This window comes from Heptranchias perlo, chromosome 6 (assembly GCF_035084215.1).
Source record: "Heptranchias perlo isolate sHepPer1 chromosome 6, sHepPer1.hap1, whole genome shotgun sequence".
In the NCBI taxonomy this organism is placed as follows: domain Eukaryota; kingdom Metazoa; phylum Chordata; class Chondrichthyes; order Hexanchiformes; family Hexanchidae; genus Heptranchias; species Heptranchias perlo.
In genome coordinates, this window is record NC_090330.1 from 64,237,555 (window position 1) to 64,260,567 (window position 23,013).

The window sequence follows — 23,013 nt, forward strand, 5'->3', positions numbered from 1 at the left end:
CTGCCCAGTCTCCATCTCTCCCCGAGCCCCTATTCCCCAGTCTCCATCACTTTCTCCCCTGAGTTCAGAGACCCCTCCCCCATTTCAGCGCCTCCCCGAATGCTGAGAGCCCCTACCCCTCCCGAATTTCAGACCCTCCACTAAATGTCAACACCCACTATTCCCAATTCTCAAGCCCCCTCCTGACTGCATTCCACGCGATCGCGGCTCTCTGTGGTGGTGGTCGGGTGACGTCACCAAACCAGAGGCTTCTCGAGCAGAAGCTGGTGACGTCACGGAGCGGGCAGCACAGCGGCAGGAAATTCAATTTGATGATCACCACATAAATAATCTCCATAAAAAAATCCAATGAACTCCCGGCTGCGAGAGGCAGCGCCCTGGAGACCCATGCCCGGTGCAGTCCCGGCTTTTATCGAATGGGGAGTTCTTTACCCAGCACTCACAGCAGCATATTCCTGGGATAGAGCCATGCAAGCATACAATCCTAGAGATAGAGACGTTTCTCTGTCGCTGTGGATGCTGGGTAAAGAGCTCCTCATTGCACAAAAGCTGTTTCTTTCACCTGTTGCTGCCTCACACTCCCGTGTTTTAAGTTGCAAATGGACTTGGTTCATTGAAGGCTGTCCGTAGTTCGTAATTTGCAAGTGTCCATGGTTTCAAAGTGCAGCTTGTATCGATTACAATGTAAGTTAATAAGTGTCCGTTTTTTGCAGGGTCTGTTTTTGGCCTCCTTTGGCTCAGAACCCATTTTTGTCTTATTACATCTCTGTCGTTTTTCTACATTAAAGGTGTTTTATAAATGCAAATCGTTGTATGTAATGAGCATTATACTCATGTTATATAAAACAGTCGGAGCTAAAGTTTTGCAGCAAACAATGTCTGCACTTTCCACCCTTAAACTGATGAAAATCATACTATTAGGAACCCTTTTAAGTGAATTAATTCCTGTGAATTGAAGGGGTTTAAATAAGAAATTATCTGAAATACAGTGGAATTGGGATATTTAATATAACTGTTTGAGAAGCTGTCTGACTTGGCAAAGTTCTCATCCAGTAAAGGGCTTATTGGTCTTCAATTTATTTTGGGGAAATTGTAATGCATCTGTCTGCAGAGGTGTGACAGGACTCCAAAATGTGAGCCCTAATATTTCCAATGAGATAGCTCCAAGCATCTAATTTCTAAAAAAATGACTGTGTTGAAAATCCCTCCAGCACTCTATTGCAGCCAGGATTTATTTCAAGTTAAATTTGCGCCCAGTTACATCTGATGTCAGATTGGGGACAGTGTTGTAATTCTGCTCCAGGAATAAGTAATGTGCTTTGAATGTGCATGATTTGAGTGTGATTGCTGAACTCAATAAATCTCACAGCTTAAAAACTGCCCAGTTCTTCCTCCAAATCGCTGTTTTTGGTGGTAATGTCTTTGTGTGTATTTTAAGTTTCTTTTAATTATTTCTGTTTTTAGAAGTTCTGGCATCTTTATTAGGTAATTAAAAATACCATTGCTAATGATCATTTAAAAATCTGACATTAAGCAAGAGTTACTCATTTGGATTTAAAAGTGTAACCTACTTTGATGTATGCCACACATATTGCATAAATGTCACTTCTAAATTTCCCTCGTTCGTGGTATGAGTTTTGGGGAATATCAGAGGTTGATTGTTTGGCATAACTGGCAACAGAAAATTTCACACACTTCAGATTTCTCCCACGTTGATAGCTCTAGGACTGGTGGGAGCAATAAACTTTGAGTATGATATAAGAGCATATCGCTCAGTGAATGTATTGGCCTAGCTAGAATATTTCCAATAGCATATGGATAGTGACAACACTGATGTTGATAGTAGAGTGCCTGAAATGGGACTGTACTTAATTCCCCACAATTAACATCCTTGCCTAAATGAGTACAAAACAGGACCAAATAAAAAGGTATAAAGATCCTGAGGGTCATAAGTATAATGTATTCAATCATGTTTCCCATATTTCAGGCAACTGTATTATTGTTGTGCAACTTCATCAAAATTCATCTGCTACTGCATATGTAATCTCTGTTTCTGAGTGTACTGCATCTTCTCAAAGTTACAAGTTAACAAAAAAGGGACGGGTACAGAATACTTTAGCTGCGTAAACAGACACTCAATTTAGAACATGCACGATATAGCACCTTTCAAAGAAAACACACAGCACAGAAAAACAGTCCTCATCAGTTCTCTGACAGTTAACAGTTATCAGCATAACATCCATAAATGAGACTTATACTGTCATGCTTAAAAAGATGGAGCAGAGATATTTATTTCAAAGGGATTTCACACTGTAGGCTTTACTTGTCAAGGCTGATGCTGGCATCAAGGATCAGATAAGCCATATGCCGAGGCATAGGATACTACAGATAACACCACCTTGTCTCATCTAATACTCTGGTATTAGAAAGCATGGAGATTGAAGATATTTGCATATTTTAAAAAAGCCCCAGACTATTTGAGTTTGAAGTCTCTCAAATTTTTGTGGGGTTCAAGTTCTCAACTGACTGCAGATGGCAAGCCACCCTTCTTGATTTAGGTTAGATTCCTCCATTGCTTCACCTCAACCATGGTTTTGCTTTGTGTGAGATCAATTACAGCTCACAAAACAATTTGGAGGAAAAAACTGCTAATTCTTCCTCCAGAGCAGGAAAAGACTCAGTTTCTTTTTTCTGAGTGCAATATGGAAGAAGAAATATAACTAACCTTATAGGCCCACCTTCATTCTTTGAAACAGTACATCCTCCACCATACATTATTGGAGTTGAGCTGGTGCCTGATCAAGTGCTGAGAAAACTACACAAAGAGAAGACTTTCCCTCATATTTCCTACATCAGGAGGCATTGGTCTACATAATAGCCCACTTCAGCCACGTAAAAATATTTTACACGTCAGGTTGTTTTTGATCATTGCAGTGGAAAGCGTAACAAAACCATATGTACTTCCACCAAGGCCTGAGGAAATGCACAGGTTGCAACACTTCGTGTGGCAGTTTCCTCTTTCAAAGAATCTTCCTGCTTGATTCAGCATCTTCCACACTACAATTGATACTGTTCAGCAATACTCAGCACAGGTGGAGGAGGGAAACGTTTGCAGTGGGGCCAGAGATCACAGCCGCTCAGACAGATCCATCATAAGTATCAATGACAATTTCTTGTGCCAAATCAAATCAAAGTCTGATGGGACAACTGGTACTTGAATGTCACTGCTTCAAAAGTTGAAACCACAGCAACCAAGACTACAGTCTTCTAGAACAACTAATTAAGATCATACATGCTAAGAAGTCATCAACTTTTGGAGAACCAGGTTACGGTCTGAATTCAGGATAAGAAGTGATCCAGATCACCTTCATTAACCACAGGATACTCCCCTAACAAATCTAATGCAAGAGGATCACAGAAGACTTCAATTCCAGCAAAATGAACACAAATGGACTTGGGATACAAAAACAAATTGCTCACAAGTTAAATAAGGAGGACCTTTTTACCTATCTTAGTTCACCCGTTTCGAAAGCCCCTACAGTCCCTCCACTGCAACATCCAATCCTTTCTAAAATTTTTCAAGGGTTTTCGCCTCGAATACTCTACCTCGGAAGTCCAGTATATCTGTTGATCACTGTGTAAAGAGCTTCATGATAGCAGTCCTAAGTTCGCCTTTTTTCAGTTTGAATCTGGGTCCCCTTATCCTACTTTCTCAATTTAATTTGAAGTAATTTTCCAGATTTACCTTTTCCATAACATTAACTATCTTATATGCCTCTATAAAATCATCTCTATTTCACCACCTTTCAGTTTTTCCTCATACTCCAGAACTCTGACACTAGAAATCAGCCTTCTGGCTTTTCTCTGAACTGCCTCCAACAATGCAAAATCTCCCCTGTGTCTTGGCAAGCAAAACTAGGCACAGTACTCAAGGCGTGGTCCGATATTTGCTGCAGTTATTTAAGAATCTAAGTTACATGACAGGAGAGATGACTAATGATTTTAGATGAACACCACTGCACAAACTTCTTCCACTTGTAGTCATAACCTTGGTTCACGGATGGTTTGCCTGAAGTAAGCAGAGAGTCCACTATAGGTAACGGCACACAGGTTTTGAAATTGTCCTCTCATTCTGTCAAGCAGAAGCTAGCTGGGTCCAGATGCAGAATCCAATCAGACAGTTGAGAGGTTTCTTCTGTGGGTAATGAGATAATTTGGCACTCTAATTAAGTGCCAATGGTAACGAAAGGGTTGCTAGTCACCTTTGTTCTCTGTAGCTGATTTTCTTCAACACCCGAGATCTGAAGAAGCTCAGACACATTTATTTCCAAGACCATCAAGTGCCCATGCTGACTTGTCCTCAGTGCAAGGGCAGAACTAAGGGAGCTGTTGATTGTTCAGTGATACTAATTGGTCAATCAGATTATCCCAGATCCAGAAGATTTTGTGGACCATATCGATGTAATTTTTCCAATTGAGGGTAAACCATCAACTGGTTGACTGCGTCTTACTGTCAAATCTGGCCACATGCTACTCCTTTACACGCAAACATTCAAATGCAACTCTTTTCCAAATCTTTTCTTCGGAAAAATGACTCAAAAATCCTGACGTGAATGTTTCTCTCCTGATTTAGATGAATTTACTCAATTGCTTCAAGACAAAGAAATGTCCATCTCCACTGGTAGTGCAGACACTAACCACGAATTCTACAGATGGACTGACCACAGCACACCACAAAATTGCAGCGAGAGTCCAAAAAATGCACAGGCTACTCCTTCCTGACAGCCTCCAGGAACCAAGCATCATTTGTGATATCCTCCTACCTGGGTACAAACACCTACGAGCGGCCACCCACCAGGAGCCCCATGAGCCACCAAGTGAAGATTCACTCCCAGGTCGGTGAACTGTTTCTACATTAAGAACTTTGTGGGCTTGGTTCCAGCCTAGAATTACATGTTCTACGGCAGATAAAAGTTATGGGACTATATCCAAGCCACAGAAGGCTGCTGATACTGTGTCTGTCTGGGACAGCAGAATGAGCGAGCAGAAGCCAGATAAGGAGCCTGGCATTTTGGAGCCTAATGCAGTATCACCTTTCAGCAATGCTCCCACTAGGTTGGCAGCAGTCCTTTCCTGTCAAGAGCATCTCAAGAAGTTGTTACTGCAGCTCCTGAGAGAACCCAGACAAACACAGCCAAGCAAGGCAGCAGAGCAAGATCATCTGAGCAATGGATTGTGCACCTGCAGCTACAGCATCAGTGGCATAGATTAATCCAGATGTGCTACACATTAGCCAAGTGTGACAGCCCAAGTCAAGCTTCTGACCTCTGTGCAGGCCTATATCATTCAAAATCATCAGGAGAATCACATATTTTCCCACCCTGAACACTAAACAAAGGAGGGCTCACTTATTGTATTATTTAAGCAGCTAACTGTAACCAAATTTTGCCCAGCCCAGAATTTAACAGAATGGCAGCAGTAAAGGCTGCAATTTTGGTAGAATATGTACACTTGCATTCTGCTTTTTTCTCCCTGTTCATTTCCAGAAATGCAACATGAAGGAATTCCAATCCCTTAAAACATATGTTGTCTCAGCCATCTCCACTACAGTGAAGAAAATGCAGCTTTTTGTTTCTTTTATTAACCTCTTGTACTAGCTGTGACAAATCTCACATAAGACAAAGTCACAGCTCGGGCGAGGGCTAAAAAGGATTCGATACCCATCCAAAATTTCTAAAATGCGGAAAAAGTGTGGACTGAAAAGTGCAAAGAACAAAGCATTTCTGGATTGAGAAGCTTCCGTCAACAAATAGGAGCACTGCAAACATCAACCATGGAAGACAAATCAAAGAGTACATTTAGGATGTCAAGGGGAAAAAAGATCTTATAGTTGTACCAAAAAAAATCATTTTCAAGCAGCATACAATTCCTCCTCTATTGCATATCACGAGACAACATTCTTATTATTAAGAGGATACTAAAAATGTTTAAAAGACAAATTGCACATTCATGCCACAATATTTAGCTCAAATATTCCTGCGCTGCTAAGCTACTACTGCAATAAATAAGAAATCTGTGCGTAAAACAAAATAGAAGCCAGTGGGATTCGAGGATCAAAATTGTCTATCCAAGGAACAGCAACAATTAACAAATCACTTCAAGTAAATAAATCGAAAAACATTCAAAAATAATTTGGAAAACAAAAAACCTTCAGACTAAAGGAGGAATATATTTTCAATAAAAGTAATAAAGAGGCTAAACACCAATTTGAAGCTCTTTTCATGACCAACTGAAAATTTCACGTGCGATTCATGAATTAGAAAGCAAACATTTGAGAATCTTGGTAGATTTAACCCTTGAAATACGAGCAGGTTCAGAAAAATGGCAAGTCTCCCTGGATCAACCAGTTTTTAAAAAATGTTTTCAGGTCACACTATGACACCAGAACAAACATCAATATCGCAATAATAAAAGACAAATGCCAGCAGTTTTTTTTAAATTAACGTAACATTAACCTGATGTGCTCTTTGAGCTGATCAGAGAGAACCAGCATGAGTAAGTCATGTCTAACACACCTAGTTGAATTTTTTGAGGAGGTAACAAACATGGTAGATCGGGAGTGTCTCTGGATGTTATTTATATGGACTTTCAGAGGCATTCGACAAGGTTCCACGTAAGAGACTGTTAACAAAAATGAGAGCACATTGAATTGGAGGCAACCTATTGGCTTGGCTAGGGAATTGATTAGGAGGTAGGAGACACAGAGTAGGGATAATGGGTGTGTACTCAAATTGGCAGGATGTGACTAGTGGTGGCCCCCAGGGATCTGTACTGGGGCCTCAGCTTTTCACTATAGTTACAAATGATTTGGATGAAAAAAGAGAGCCGTACATATAAGTTTGCTGATAACACTAAGTTAGGTGGCACAACAAATAGTGTAGATGGGAACAGAAAGTTGCAAAAGGACATTGATAGATTAAGTGAGTGGGCAAAACTGTGGCAGATGGAGTTCAATGTAGGAAAGTGTGAGGTCATCCATTATGGACCAAAGAAAGATTGATCAGAGTATATTCTAAATGGTGGAAGCTAGGAACTGTGGAGGAGACGGGAGATTAAGAGGTCCAAGTACAGAAATCACTAAAAGCTAGTCGACGGACAAAAAATAATTTAAAAGGCTAATGGAGTGTTGGCCTTTATCTCAAGAGGGCTGGAATACAAAGGGGTGGAAGTTATGTTACAGCTCTGGTTAGACTCCATCTGGAGTACTGCATTCAGTTCTGGACACCGCACCTCAGGAAGGATATATTGGCCTTGGAGGGGGTGTAGCAGATTCACCAGAATAATAATGGGGCTAAAAGAGTTAAATTATGAGGACAGGTTGCATAGACTAGGCTTGTATTCCCTTGAATATAGAAGATTAAGGGGTGATCTAATTGAGATGATCAAAGGAGTTTATAGGATAGATAGAGAGAAACTACTTCCTCTGGTGGGGAAGTCCAGAACAAGGGGGCATATCCTTAAAAATAGAGCGAAATAGTTCAGGGGTGAAGTCAGGAAGCACTTCACACAAAGGGTAGTAAAAGTCTGGAACACTCTCCCCCAAAAAACTGTTGAGGCTAGGTCAATTGAAAATTTCAAAACTGAGATTGATAGATTTTTGTTAGGCAAGGGTATTAAGGGTTACAGAACCAAGGCAGGTAGATGGGGTTAAGATACAGATCACCATGATCCAATTGAATGGCGGAACATGCTCACGGGGCTGAATGGTCTACTCCTGTTCCTACGCTCCTAACCCTTAAACTATAGATTCAGATAAACTCCCATCTCTCTGACCAATCAGTTTTGTTTGTTTTCAGCTCAAACACGGTCACTGAGAAAACCTTGCTACAGCTCATCTGTTGCCCCTGGTGTGGCGTGAGGGCAGGTCCTGGCCTCTGCTTACCAACGGCTGGAAGAGCTTGCTGGTTCACAGTGCCTACCTTTCCGGAAAATGCACATATCCCTGATGCATTAATTGTATTATTCCCCTTCACTGCCAGCTCCATTTTCTGGGTGGATGCAATGCCACTGCCCTAGGTTGCCACAGCAGCGCTTATGCCACAGATGGAACCCGAACCTGGTCTGCAAGCTGATGTCGTTCTCTTAAACTGAGCTATTGTGTACTTCTGAACAATTTATGGCATGAAGACCTTCAAACTGTAATTTAATTCACAGAAGAGTTCAGGAGACAGACACCTGCAGCTCAATTTTAAATGTAAATTGCAGGTGCGTTGGGCAGGGCGGGGGGGACTGCAAAAACTGCAGAAATGCAGAGCGGGTTCGGAAGCCGGCTCCAACCTGCCGACGTCCGAGTTCCCCATGGATGCACCTGCGTGCACGTGGGCGTCCCTAATCCGGAAGTCCCGCCGGCATTTAAAGCCAGCAGGATGATAAAGAGCCAAATGTACCTCATTGAGGTACTTAAGGCACTTTACTTGTGACATACTAGGTAGTTAGAACGATTTTTAAACTTACCTGGACAGCTTTCCCATGGCTTCTGATTCACGCCCGCCGGATCAGGCAAAAAGAAACAAAATAAATTAAATAAAAAAACATTGCATGAAGTTAAAACACAAAATCAACCTACCTTTCCACCCAGCTCCGATGTCCGATGTCTCCCTCTCCGATCTCACCCTCTTCACCCATGTCCCGATGTCCCCCTCTTCACCCCGATCTCCCCCACCCCCCCGATCTTCTGTTCCAGCGCTGGATGATGTCTCGCTCTCTCTCTTGTGGAGCCAGGAGGTGCAGGGGTGCTCCTTCGGCTTCACATTAAAACTACGGGCCGCTGCCGGCTGCCACTCACAACCCCACCTCCCCGATCAGTCCCATGACCCTGCTCCCAATCGCTCCCCTTGTCCCAATTGTTTCCCTCTTCCGGTTGCTTCTACCCTGTCTCAAGGACTACCCGAGAACTACTGCCGGCGATGCAGTAGCCTGAAATTCAAATGGTCTTCACCGTGAGCTGCCTGGGGATGTTCAGCAGACATCTGCAGCTCGCCAGTCAGATGTAAATGAGGTCCGAGACCCAATATCGGGTGGGCCTTGGGCCTGCCCATTTCTGCACAGAGAACGCAGGCCGGCCCAAACCAATATCTAGTATACACTACAATGACCACAGATTTTAGACCATGATCATTACAGTAGAGCTATTGCAATCTAAAGATATTTTAGACATTTTGGAAACAGTCTTAATATTTTGGGACTAAAGCCTTTTAATTTCTCATAACAAAACAATTAACGAAGGCCTGTTCTCTCCCTCTCTCCTTTCCACGCCCCCACCTTCCTCCCCATGACTAATGCCCAAAAATGAAATTGTGCATTTCCAAGCTACAGTTCCTGTAAATTCATCTGGTTAATTACAGAAAAGAGAGTCAACCTCCATCTTTCATTAAAGAAATTCTGGACCTTAACTGTCTGCACAAAATTTCACCTTTCCTTCAAGTTAACCCTCGTGGCAAACCTAAAAATTGATACCATGTTTCAGCTCTAACCACTGATAAACTGGCAATTAAATATGTGGGTACCACATGAAAACTTCAAAATTTATGAGTTTCTGTTAAATACTACAAATTTGGAAATGATAGCACTGACTTGAGGTCAGTTATTTGAGATCATAAATTCTTCAGAATAATAGTTAGATCATGTCCCTTTAGGGATGTTGGCTGCTCATGTGATATCACGAGGTCAATGAGATCAGGTTGATACCACCCACCCCCCCCACAATTCAGTAATTTTTTTGTAGCTACCGAAACTGAATAATTAGCTAATTTAATTGGAATGACTGGGTCAGAACATAGGAGCAAGAGTAGTCCATTCAGACTCTCGAGCCTGTTCCGCCATTCAATGAGATCATGGCTGATCTGTACCCTGACTCCATCCACCAGTCTTGGCTCCATATTCCTTAATACCCTTGGCTAGCAAAAATCGATCGATCTCAGATTTAAAATTATTAATTGGGCTAGCATTTACTGCTTTTTGTGGGAAAGTGTTCCACGTGTCTACCACCCTTTGTTTGAAGAAGTATTTCCTAACTTCTCTCCTGAATGGCCTGGCTCTGATTTTAAGGTTATGTCCCCTTGTCCTAGGCTCCCCCACCAGCAGAAAATGTTTCTCTATCTATCCTATCAATTCCTTTCAACATCTTCAAAACCTCAATCGAATCACCCTTAACCATCTTTTTCCAGGGAATACAAGCCTGGTTTATGTAATCTCTCATCATAATCAAGCAGAACATGTCAGGAAGGGACAGAGTTTAACAAAAGTAAAAGAGTATTAGTAACTAAGGTCAGATCAGGGAAAATTGGTAAAAAGATAAAATAAAAGGCGCTATATCTGAATTCAGGAAGCATTCGTAACAAGATAGATGAATTAATGGCACAAAGATAGATAAATGGGTTTGACCTAGCAGCCATTACTGAGACATGGGGCCCGATATTAGGAGGGAGGCGGGTTGGCAGCGGGGGGTCAACTGGGCGCGTGGGTAAGGCGCCCAGTGAAATCGGGGCACTCCGCACGCAATAGCAGCTTGATTGAAGGTACTTACCTTTGCTTCTGGGTTTCGCGCTGGAAAGTTGCGCAGCGGGCGGACTGCGCCGGCGCATCATAGACTGTCAGCTGGAGGAGCTCTATTTAAAGGGGCAGTCCTCCACTGACTGATGCTGCAGAAAATAGGCAAAATTACAGCATGGAGCAGCCCAGGGGGAAGGCTGCTCCCAGGTTTATTGATGCCTCACTCCAGCTCTTATTGGATGGGGTGAGGAGGAGGGGGAGGACAGAGATCTTCTCCCCAGTGGGCGGGAGGAAGTAGTCTGCCTCTGCCACCACGAAGGCCTGGCTCGAAGTGGCAGAGGAGGTCACCTGCACCACCACCATATCGCACACTTGCATACAGTGCAGGAGGCGCTTCAATGATCTAAGTAGGTCAGTCGAAGTGAGTACACCTACTCATTCCCCTACATTCCGTCTGCCACATCACCGCCCCCACCCCACATCTCCTTCTGCACTGCCAACACTACTCTATCACATCACTCCTCGTACCCACTCAAAGCTCATCCTCATCTTACCTGCACTTACTCACCTCGCCAGTACTCATCCCACCATTACCACTCAACCCAATCCTCATACAATCTCATGGCTCTATCTCATACTCACCCTCTCATGCATCTCTTTCACAGTCAGCCTCACTCAACCTGCCACTACCTGTGCTGCAGCCACAGGGTATGCATCACATGTGCAGTAGGAAGCGTAAGGCAAATGTGTCGTGAGCATGAAGTGGATGCACAAGGGTGTATGAGGGTTTATCATGGTTTTTACTTATATTTGATTTCTGATCAACTCACATTACATATTATATTGGCACCACTACTGCCACGTCTTTGCGAATCTTGTCTGGTTTGTGCAATAATGCCCTTTCCTGAGGATCACAATGAAGATCCACAACTGACGCCACCCACTGTGTCACTGCAGAGTGGGTGTAGGTGTATTTGCAGGGCTCTTTTGTGCAGACGACAGAGATGTCGGCGATGTCCCCGGTGGCACCCTGGAAGGATGCGGAGAAGTTGTTGAGGGCAGTGGTGACTTTGACAGCGACAGGTAAGATGGTGCTCGGGCCAGCCAGGAGCAGCTCGGCATGAAGGAGGCTGCAGATGTCCATGACTACATGTCGAGTGACTCTGAGCCTCCGTATGCACTGCTGCTCAGAGAGGTCCAGGAAGCTGAGCCTCGGTCTGTCGACCCTGTGGCGAGAGTAGTGCCTTCTGCGACGCATCTCTCTCTGCAGTTGCCCTCCCTCCTGCTGTGCAGGTGGATGTGTCACAGCAGTGTGTTGTGGAGCTCCACATGTCAGAGGTGGACGGCATGGCTGGCGATGCTGTTCGTCCTCCGAGGAGGTCACGACTGCAGCTACGGCGGTCCCCATTTGGAAGATGTACGTTTGAGGGGGTCCGCAAGGTAGGTAAATGTGTCTGCACACCGGGGGGTAAGTGTGCAAGTTTGTGAATTTTATTGTTGGGAGGAGGGTGGTGAAGGCCAAACTTTGTCCAAAGTGACAGAGTGGCCTCCTGCAATGAGTGAGGGTCAACGCCCCCCCTCCCCTACCTGTCAAATGGACCTTTGCAGCTGCCACAGGCTGATGGCTGCAACATGTCCATTTGAACTGGGAGTGTTTCCCCCAGTACGGGAAACAGTCTCAGTTGAGTTGCAAATCCCACCCCTCCTAAAATATCATGTCAATCAGGTCTGCTAACGACCTGAAGAATCAAAATAATTACCTTAAGTGGCATCCCGCCGGCAATTAAGTCCCGCATGCGGGGGCTGCGCGTGCATGTAAGCGCGTCACTGGGGAACCCGGAAATGGGCAGCTTGGAGCCGGGCTCCGGATCCGCCCTGGGAATCTCCGATTTTCGGAGCCCCCCCGCCACGAACCCGCCGGCTCGGGGGTCCGAAAATTGAGCCCATGGTTGCAGGGTGACCAAGGTTGGGAACTAAATATTACAGGGTACTTGACTTCTAGAAAAAATAGGCAAAATGGAAAAGGAGGAGGTGTAGCCCTGATAATAAAGAATGAGATAAAGGTAGTCATGAGAAAGGATGTTAGCTCAGAAAATCAGGTTGTAGAATCAGTATGGGTGGAGATAAGAAATAACAAGGGGCAGAAAATACTAGTGGGAGTAGTTTATCGGCCCCATAACAGTAGTTATAGTGTTGGACAGAGTATAAATCAGGGTTATAGTGTTGGACAGAGTATAAATCAGGGTTATAGTGTTGGACAGAGTTTCAATCAGGATATTACAGGAGCATGTAACAATATGATGCAATAATTGTGGGGGCTTTGGTTTTTGGAGGATGAGTTCATGGAATGCGTTCGAGATAGTTTTCTAGAATAATATGTCGAGGAACCATCTAGGGAACAAGCTATTTTAGATCTAGTATTGTGTAATGAGATAGGGTCAATTAGTAATCTTATAGTTAAGGATCCTCCGGAGCAGAGTGATCATAATATGATAGAATTTCATACGGAGTTGAGAGTGATGCAGTTAAGTCTGAAACTAGGGTATTAAATTTAAACAAAGCCAATTACGTAGGTATCAGGGGAGAGTTGGCTAAGGCAGATTGGGAAATTAGATTAAAAGATTTGACGGTAGATAAGCAATGGCAAACATTTGAAGAAATAATTCATAATTCTAGCAGGGTAGATAAGGGGGAACCAGTGGATGCAGTACATTTGGATTTTCAAAAGGCATTCGATAAGGTGCTACACAAGATTAGGGCTCATGGGATTGGGGGTAACATATTAGTGTGGATTGAGGATTAGTACGACGACAGAAAAGAGAGCAGGAATAAACAGATTATTTTCCGGTTGGCAGGTTGGAACTAGTGGGGTGCTGCAAGGATCAGTGCTTGGGCCTCAGCTGTTTACAGTCTATATTAGATGAGGGGACTGAGTGTAACGTATCCATGTTTGCTGACGATACAAAGCTAGGTAGGAAAGTAAGCTGTGAGGAGGATGCAAAGAGGCTGCAAGGGGATATAGACGAGTTAAGTGAGTGGGCGAGAAGGTGGCAGATGGAGTATAAAGTGGGGAAATGTGAAATTATCCACTTTGGTAGGAAGGACAGAAAAGCAGAATATTTTTCAAAAGGTGTGAGACTAAGAAATGTTGGTAGTGAGGGTGATTTGGGTGTCCTTGTACATAAATCACAGAAAGTTAACATGCAGGTACAGCAAGCAATTAGGAAGCCAAATGGTATGTTCGCCTTTATTGCAAGGGGGTTGGAGTTTTAGAGTAAGGAGGTCTTGCGGCAATTACATGGGGCTCTGGTGAGACCACATCTGGAGTACGGTGTACAGTTTTGGTCTCCTTACCTAAGGAAGGATATACTTGCCTTGGAGGGGATGCAACCAAGATTCCCCAGATTGATTCCTGGGATAAGAGGGTTGTTCAATGAGGAGAAAATCGAGTAGAATAAACTCTATGGAGTTTAGAAGAATGAAAAGTGATCTCATTGAAATATTTAAAATTCTTAGAGAGCTTGACAGGGTAGATACTGAGAGGCTATTTCCTCTAGTTGGAGAGTTTAGACCTAGGAGTCACAGTCTCAAGATAAGAGGTCGGCTATTTAGGACCAAGATGAGGGAAAATTTCTTCACTCTCAACGTTGTGAATCTTTGGAATTCTCTACCCCAGAGTGCAGTGGATGCTCAGTCATTGAGTATATTCAAGACTGAGATCAATGGATATTTAGACTCTCAGGGAATCAAGGGGCAAGGGGATAGGGCGGGAAATTGGGAGTTGAGGTAGATCATCAGTCATAATCTTACTGAATGGCGGAGCAGGCTCGAGGGGCCGTATTGCCTACTCCTATTTCTCATGTTCTAATGTTCTTAACCCTTGGAGCCTTGGTAACATTATGGTGAATCTGTGCTGCACTCCTTCTAAGGCCAATATGTCCATTCTAAGATGCAGTGCCCAGAACTGTACACAGTACTCCAGATGTGGTCTAACCAGGGCTTTGTATAGCTGTAGCAAAACTTCCTCCCCTTTATATTCAAGTCCTCTAGATATAAAGTCTAACATTCTATTAGCCTTTTTGATTATTTTTTGTACTTGACCACTACATTTTAGTGATCTGTGTACATGCAGCCCTAAATCTCTTTGGACCTCCACTGCTCCTAGCTTTTCACCATTTAGTAAATACTCAGCTCTGTCCTTTACTGGTCCAAAATGGATGACCTCACACTCAATCAAATAATTCGAGGCATGGTAGAGCAGCTCACACCCGTCGAATGCACGGCCTGTGCCACGTGGGAACTCCAGGACACTTCCCGTGTCCTGGACAACCACAGGTGCAGGAAGTGTCGTCATCTGGTGGAGCTCGAGCTCCGGATTTCGGAGCTTGAGCAACAGCTGGCATCACTGCAGTGTATCCGCGAGGTTGAGAGCTACGTGGATAGCACATTTCAGGAGGTGGTTACCCTGCAGCTTAAGAAAGTGCAGGCAGAGAGGGACTGGGTGACTGCCAGACAGACAAGGAGGACCAGGCAGGTAGTGCAGGAGACCCCTGAGTTCATCTCGCTCTTTAACCAGTATTCAGTTCTTAATACTGATGGGGGAAGAGGGTTCCTCTGGGGAGTGCACCCAGAGCCAAGTCCACAGCACCATGGATGGCTCAGCTGTACAGCGGTGAGGAGAAGAAAGGTCAGGAGGGCAACAGTGATAGGGGATTCCATAGTTAGGGGAGCAGACAGGAGTTTCTGCGGCTGCAGATGTGGATGTCGCTGAGTGGCTGCAGAACAATCTGGGAGGGGAACCAACGACATAGGTAGAAAGCGGGATGAGGTCCTGCAGGCAGAGTTTAAGGAGTTAGGAAAGAGATTAACAAGCAGGACTTCAAGGATAGTAATCTCCAGATTACTCCCAGTGCCACATGCTAATGAGTATAGAAATAAGAGGATAGAGAAGATGAATGCATGGCTGGAGAGATGGTGCAGGAGGGAGGGCTTTAGATTCCTGGGGCATTGGGACCAGTTCTGGGGCAGGTGGGACCTGTTCAAGCCAGATGGGTTGCACCTCAACAGGGCCGGGACCAATATCCTTGAGGGAGGTATGCTACTGCTGTTGGGGAGGGTTTAAACTAACTTGGCAGGAGGATGGGAACCTTAGAGGAGATTCAGAAGGGAAAGTAACAAAGCTGGCAGTGGAAGGCAGAAAAGTAGTAAGTGAAATTGGAAGGTAGTGGAAACAAAAGCCAGCACCAAATAAGGTCAAAATAGGAAAAAATGTTAATAAGGCAAAATTAAAGGCACTTTATCTGAATGCATGCAGCATTCGCAACAGGGTAGATGAATTGATGGCACAAATAGAAGCAAATGGGTATGATCTCATTGCCATTACAGAGACGTGGCTGCAGGGTGACCAAGGCTGGGAACTGAATGTTCAAGGATATTCAACATTTAGAAAGGACAGGCAAAAAGGAAATGGAGGTGGAGTGGCGCTGCTAATAAAGGGTGAGATCAGTACAATAGTGAGGAAGGATCTTGGCTCAGAAGATCAAGATGTAGAATTGGGTGGAGCTAAGAAACAGCAAGGGGCAGAAGACATTGGTGAGAGTTGTTTATAGCCCGCAAAACAGTAGTGGTAATGTGGGGCACGGTATAAAGCAGGAAATTATAAGTATTTGTAATAAGGGTAATACAGTAATCATGGGGGACTTTAATCAATATATAGATTGGCAAACCAAATTAGCACTAATACTGGAGAGGACGAATTCCTGGAATGCATACGAGATGGTTTTCTAGATCAGTATGTTGAGGAACCAACTAAGAAACAGGCTATTTTAGATCTAGTATTGTGCAATGAGAAATGGTTAATTAATAATTTTGTTGTAAAGGAGCCCTGAGGGAAGAGTGACCATAATATGATAGAATTCTTCATTAAGTTTGAAAGAGATGTAGTTCAATCCAAAACTAGGGTCTTAAATCGAAACAAAGGAAACAACGAAGGTATAAGGCACAAGTTGGCTGCGGTTGATTGCGGAGCTATATTAAAAGGTATGACGGAAGACAGGCTAACATTTAAAGAATTGATACATAATTTGCAACAAATATATATTCCTTTAAGGCACAAAAACCCAACAGGAAAAGTGGTCCAACCCCAGCTAACAGGTGAAATTAAGGATCGTATTAAATTTTTAAAAAGAAGCATATGAAGCTGCCAGAAAAAGCAGTAAGCCTGATGATTGGGAGCACTTTAGAATTCAGCAAAGGAGGACCAAGAAATTGATGAAGAAAGGGAAAATAGAATGAGAGTAAACTAGCGAGAAACATAAAAATGGACTGTAAAAGCTTCTATAGGTATGTAAAAAGGAAAAGACTGGCAAAGGCAAATGTGGGTCCCTTACAGACAGAGACAGGAGAATTTATAATGGGGAATAAGGAAATGGCAGAGAAATTAAACAAATACTTTGGGCTCGAATTTAGCAGGCCTGCGGGTTCCCAGCGGGTGGTCCTCCGGGAGCGTGGAAAACGCGGACGGGTAATTGTGTGCGTCCCCCACGCGATCGCGGGATAATTGGACCCATTAAGCCCTGCTTCCGGGTTCTGCGCTCCCCAGCTGCGTGCCGGCCGGCTGCGCATGCGCAGTACCGTCGACGCGATGTAGGAGCTCCAGTTAAAGGGGCAGTCTCCCAAAGCCCCTCCTGCTGCAAGCAAGAGGTCTGGGAGAATGGCTCAACCAAGGGGAAAGGCTGCGCCCCGTTTTTCAGATCTGGCACTGCAGCTGATGCTGGAGGGCGTGAGGAGGAGGAGGGAAACACTCTTCCCTGAGGATGGGCGCAAGTTCCCTGCCGCCGCAACCAGGAAGGCATGGGCAGAGGTGGCGGCGGAGGTGAGCAGCAGGGGCAACACCCCAAGGACTTGGGAGCAGTGCCGCAAGCGCTTCAATGACCTGACTAGGTCTGGCAAGGTGAGTACACCAACGCACCCTCCCACATCCCGTCCCCACCATCACGCCAAGCAGATCACAACCCCCTCCTGCACAGCCACCACTGCGCTCCATCAGCAATCCTCACAGCCACTCATTCACCATCCTCGCCGTGCACGCAAGTACCCACCGTCCCTGACCCCACCCGAACACTACCACACACCCCAATCCCCATGCAATGGGATGGGCACGTGGCCCACACTTCCTCCCATCCGTTCCGCGCCACGCTCAACCCAACCACACCGATGCTCGATGCGTCTCACGATGCAAGACGCACCCACTCACACATCTGTGTTTTGCCTTCACAGGAGAAGAGGAGCAAGAACAACCGCGAAAGGGCACGCACCGGAGGTGGGCCGCCGCAAGTGGTGGAGCTCACCGACGCAGAGGTGGAGGCGCTCGACCTCGCCCGCACGCGACATTGCCTGTCGGTGGCCGATGGCGAGTGTGTCGCTGCCGAAATGGGCGGTAAGGGAAAGCTGACACTCAACACCCATGATCGCGAGTGACCGTATCATCACCTGCCATCAGGCGCACTGTCAAGTTGGTCCACATGCCTCAAAGTGCCCTCTGTTCTCTTGCAGGTGCGTCTTTGGATCAAGCGAGCATGGAGGGCGATTCCTCAGAGGACATGGCGGTCTCTGAGGGTGCATCGTCACATCAGAGCCAACCATCCACCAGCGCAGAGACACGCACCTCGGTGGGTCCCCCTCGCCAACTAGTTGGGGTAGCACTTGGTGAGTCACTGCGCACGAGTGAGCATGAGCAGACCCTGGTGGCAGGGGCAGCCGCGGAGGGTCCGCGACGGAGGGAGCACTCATCTCCAGGCTCTGCTCAGCCGGACCCAGATGCTGAACCCAGGGGGCCACCAGAGAAAAGGAGAGTCGTCGAGGGCCACCAGCTAATTGCTGAGGTGCTGGCAGAGGTGCCGCGCGCATTGTCCACAATAGCGCAGGCGATGGAGGAGTCCACCTCCTGCATGTGGGCATTGGTGGCGCAGGCACAGAAGGGTACCGACGACACAGTGTCGCAGGTAGGTGCGGGACTGTCTGCGGTGGAGGACAGGCTGGCCTCCCTCGAGCGTCACGCACAGCTCCACTTCGAGTCCTTGCAGGCCCTCACAACGTCTGTACGGATTCAGGGTGAGCAACATTCCGACGCCACCAACAGGCTGAGGGATACACTAGGGGTGGCCTTGCAAGGCCTCACACATGCCATCCAAACTGCCGTCCAGCAGGGTGGAAGGGGTGATGTGGGCCGAGGCCAAGAGAGGGATGATGGTGACCGGGGACATGGAAGCGGGGACGCCTCTCAAGGCGTCCCCACGTCCCACCCGTCGCCCACCTCTCAACCAGCACCCGCAATGGTGCCTCCTCTCCAGGTGGCCGAGTCTGCCCCTGCCCCGGTGCAGGAGGAGCAGTCTGTGGAGGTGCCCTCACGGGCACCAAAACCCAGGGGCCGTCCGCCAAAAGCATCTACCCGGTCAAGGCAAGAAGACGAGCAACCTGCCACTACCTCTGCTGGAGCCACAGGGGTAGCACCACGTAGGGGTTCCCGGAGAAGAATTCCAAAGGCCTTATAATCACAAAGGGAATACACCAGGGTGTTTATTATTTTGTACTTTGTTTCTTAAATGATGTCACATTCCACATATTAAATAGTCTATTCTCACCACTCCTGCCACCTCTCGTCCATTCTTCCGCGGCTTGTGCAGTAGTTGCGTTCCGTGGAGGCCATCATGACGGCGAACACCTGCTGCCACCCATTGGGCACACTGCTGTGGGTGCAGGATTACTGGCAGCACTCTTCAGTGGAGGGGGCTGGTATGGCCGCTCGCATGTGCAGGTGAGGAGATGCGAGCGCCTCGCAGTGTCTGACTCTAGGAGAACCGTTGACGTATGAGTGCGTCCCTGGCCCGGCGACCATCCCGGTGAGTCGCGGCTCGGCGCATGGGTCGTCCAACATCCTCGGGCGCGTCCTCCTCCTCCTCCTCCGCCTCCTCCTCCTCCTCCTCCTCGCCCTCGCCTTCCTCAATGTGGGTGGCGGGTGTGGATGGGGCCTCCTCCAGCGGCACCCCTCTCTGTTGGGCCATGTTGTGCAGGGCACAGCAGACAACTATGATTCGTCCCACTCTGAATGGTGTGTATTGGAGCGCTCCCCCAGAACGATCAAGGCACCTGAAGCGCATCTTGAGAAGCCCTATGGTCTGCTCAATTGTAGACCTGGTAGCAGTGTGGCTGTCATTGTACCGACGCTCCGGCTCGGTGATGGGGTTCCTCAGAGGTGTCATGAGCCACGTGTGGAGGGGATACCCCTTGTCGCCGAGGAGCCAGCCGTTGCCGGCGTTGGGTGCCTGCAGGATGGGCGGGACGGCGGACTCCCTGAGGACGAAGGCATCGTGGCAGCTGCCGGGGTATCTGGCGCACACGTGTAGGAATCTCTGGCGGTGGTCACAGATGAGCTGGGCGTTCATGGAGTGATACCCCTTCCTGTTGATGAACAGCCCTGGCTCATGCGGAGGTGCCCGTATTGCGATGTGGGTGCAGTCGATTACACCCTGCACCCGTGGGAAGCCGGCCATGGCATGGAATCCAACCGCCCTCTCCATCTGGCTGCGCTCGTCCATGGCGAAGTTGATGTAGTGGGAGGCCCTGCGGAACAACCCATCGGTGACCTGCCTTATGCACTTGTGTGCAGAGGACTGACAGACCCCGGTGATGTCCCCGGTGGCACCCTGGAAGGAACCAGATGCGAAGAAGTTGAGGGCAGTGGTGACTTTGACGGCGACAGGTAAGAAGATGCTGCTTGGTCCATCAGGGAGCAGCTCGTCGTTAAGGAGGCTGCAGATGTCGGCGACTACCTGGCGATTGACTCTGAGCCTCCGTATGCACTGCTCCTCGGAGAGGTCCATGAAGCTGAGCCTCGCTCTGTACACCCTGTGCGGAGGGTAGTGCCTCCTGCGACGCATCTCTCTCTGCGGTTGCCCTCCCTCCTGCTGTGCAGGTGGGTGTGCCGCAGCACCGTGTTGGGGGGCCCCACCTCTCCGAGGCGGACGGCGTGGACTGCGAGGCTGCTGGGGCTGGTCATCCTGTTCGTCCTCCGACGATGTCAACGCACCACCCATCTGGCAGGTGTTGGTGTGAGGGGTTGTGCAGGGTAGGTGGGTGGGTCCTCGGACTGGGGCTGCGGTTTCGTGTCGGTCTGTCCTCTGGCTTGGCGGGGGTTGGTGGAGGGCAGGGGTTGCCCTATGTGACGCGGTGGCCTCCTGCGTGGGTGAGGGCTCTCCCCCGTGGAGCGCACCTTGGCACCTGCCACAGGCTGCTGGCTGCAACACGCCTGGTTTGAAGGGTCCTGTTTCCCCCAGTGTGGGAAACTGACTGCTTTGACCGTAAAATCCCACACTTCCTCTTTTGACAGCTGCTTCAGCTCATTAACTGACCACAACGAGCAAGTTAAGTACTCTCAAGTGGAACCCCGCTGGCTTTAATTGCCTGCGGGATTCCCACCAGCGGGGCTTGCGCGCGCAGCCCCGCACGTCAGCGCGGTACCCGGAAGTGGCCGGGATTTCGTCCGAATCCGGTCACGTGATCGGAGATCGGGATTTTCGGGGCCCCCCCGCTGGAAACCCGCCGGAAACCCGACCCTAAAATCGAGCCCTTTGTGTCTGTCTTCACGGAAGATACAAAAAACCTCCCAGAAATACAAGAGAACCAAGGGTGTGGCGAGAATGAGGAACTGAAAGAAATTATTTGCAAAAAATCAGTACTAGAGAAATTAATGGAACTGAAAGTTGATAAATCCCAAGGACTTGATGATCTACATCCCAGGGTTTTGAAAGAGGTGGCTATAGAGATAGTGGATTCATTGGTTGTCATCTTCCAAAATTCTATAGATTCTGGAATGGTTCTTGCAGATTGGAGGGGAGTAAATGTAACCCCACTATTTAAGAAAGGAGGGAGAGAGAAAACAGGGGACTACAGATCTGTTAGCCTGACATCAGTAGTAGGGAAAATGCTAGAATCTATTATAAAGGATGTGATAACAGGACACTTAGAAAATAATAATAGGATTTGGCAGAGTCAACATGGATTTATGAGAGGGAAATCATAATTGACAAACCTGTTGGAGTTCTTTGAGGATGTAACTAGTAGAATAGATAAGGGGGAACCAGTGGATGTGGTGTATTTGGATTTTTAGAAGGCTTTTGATAAGGTCCCACACAGGAGGTTGGTGAACAAAGTTAGAGCACATGGAATTGGGGGTAATATACTGGCATGGATTGAGAACTGGTTAACAGACAGAAAACAGAGAATAGGAATAAACGGGTCTTTTTCAGGTTGGCAGACTGTGACGAGTGGGGTACTGCAGGGATCGGTGCTTGGGCCCCACCCAGCTCTTCACAATCTATATCAATGATTTGGATGAGGGGTCCAAATGTAATATTTCCAAGTGAGTTGTGAGGAGGAGGCAAAGAGGCTTTAAGGGGATATGGAGAGGCTAAGTGAGTGGGCAAGAACATGGCAGATGGAATATAATTGGGAAGTTATCCACTTTGGTAGGAAAAACAGAAATGCTGAGTATTTTCTAAATGGTGAGAGATTGGGAATGTTGATGTTCAAAGGGACCTGGGTGTCCTAAAACATGAGTCACTGAAAGCTAACATGCAGGTGCAGCAAACAATTAGGAAGGCAAATGGTATGTTGGCCTTTATTACAAGAGGATTTGAGTACAGGAGTAAAGATGTCTTACTGCAATTATATAGTGCCTTGGTGAGACCACACCTGGAGTATTGTGTACAATTTTGATCTCCTTATCTAAGAAAGGATATACTTACCATAGAGGGAGTGCAACGAAGGTTCACCAGACTGATTCCTGGGATGGCGGGATTGTCTTATTAGGAGAGATTGAGTAGACTAGGCCTGTATTCTTTAGAGTTTAGAAGAATAGACGTGATCTCATTGAAACATACAAAATTCTTACAGGGCTCGACAGGGTAGATGCAGGGAGGATGTTTCCCCTGGCTGGGGAGTCTAGAACCAGGGGTCACAGTCTCAGAATAAGGGGTAGGCACTTTAGAACTGAGATGAGGAGAAATTTCTTCACTCAGAGGGTGGTGAATCTTTGGAATTCTCTACCCCAGAGGGCTGTGGAGGCTCAGTCATTGAGGACATTCAAAACAGAGATCGATAGATTTCTAGATATTAAAGGCATCAAGGGAAATGGGGATGGTGCAGGAAAATGGCGTTGAGGTAGAAGATCAGCCATCATCTTGTTGAATGGCAGAGTAGGCTTGAGTGGCCAAATGGCCTACTCCTGCTCCTATTCCTTATGTTCATATATTCTTACCTGCATTGAAATCCATCTGCCACAATTTTACCCACCCACTTAATCCATCAGCGACTCTTTGCAATTTAATGCTTCCGTCCACACTACATACTATGCCACCAATTTTTATGTCATAGGCAAACTTGGATATATGGTGCTCTATTGTG

General features: G+C 46.8%; 1 protein-coding gene across 3 annotated transcripts in view; it reads right to left on the reverse strand.

Annotated features, from left to right (window-relative positions):
• The window catches only part of tdrd3 (tudor domain containing 3), a 140,985-nt gene that overhangs the window by 36,785 nt on the left and 81,187 nt on the right, over positions 1–23,013 (reverse strand). The window lies entirely within an intron of this gene.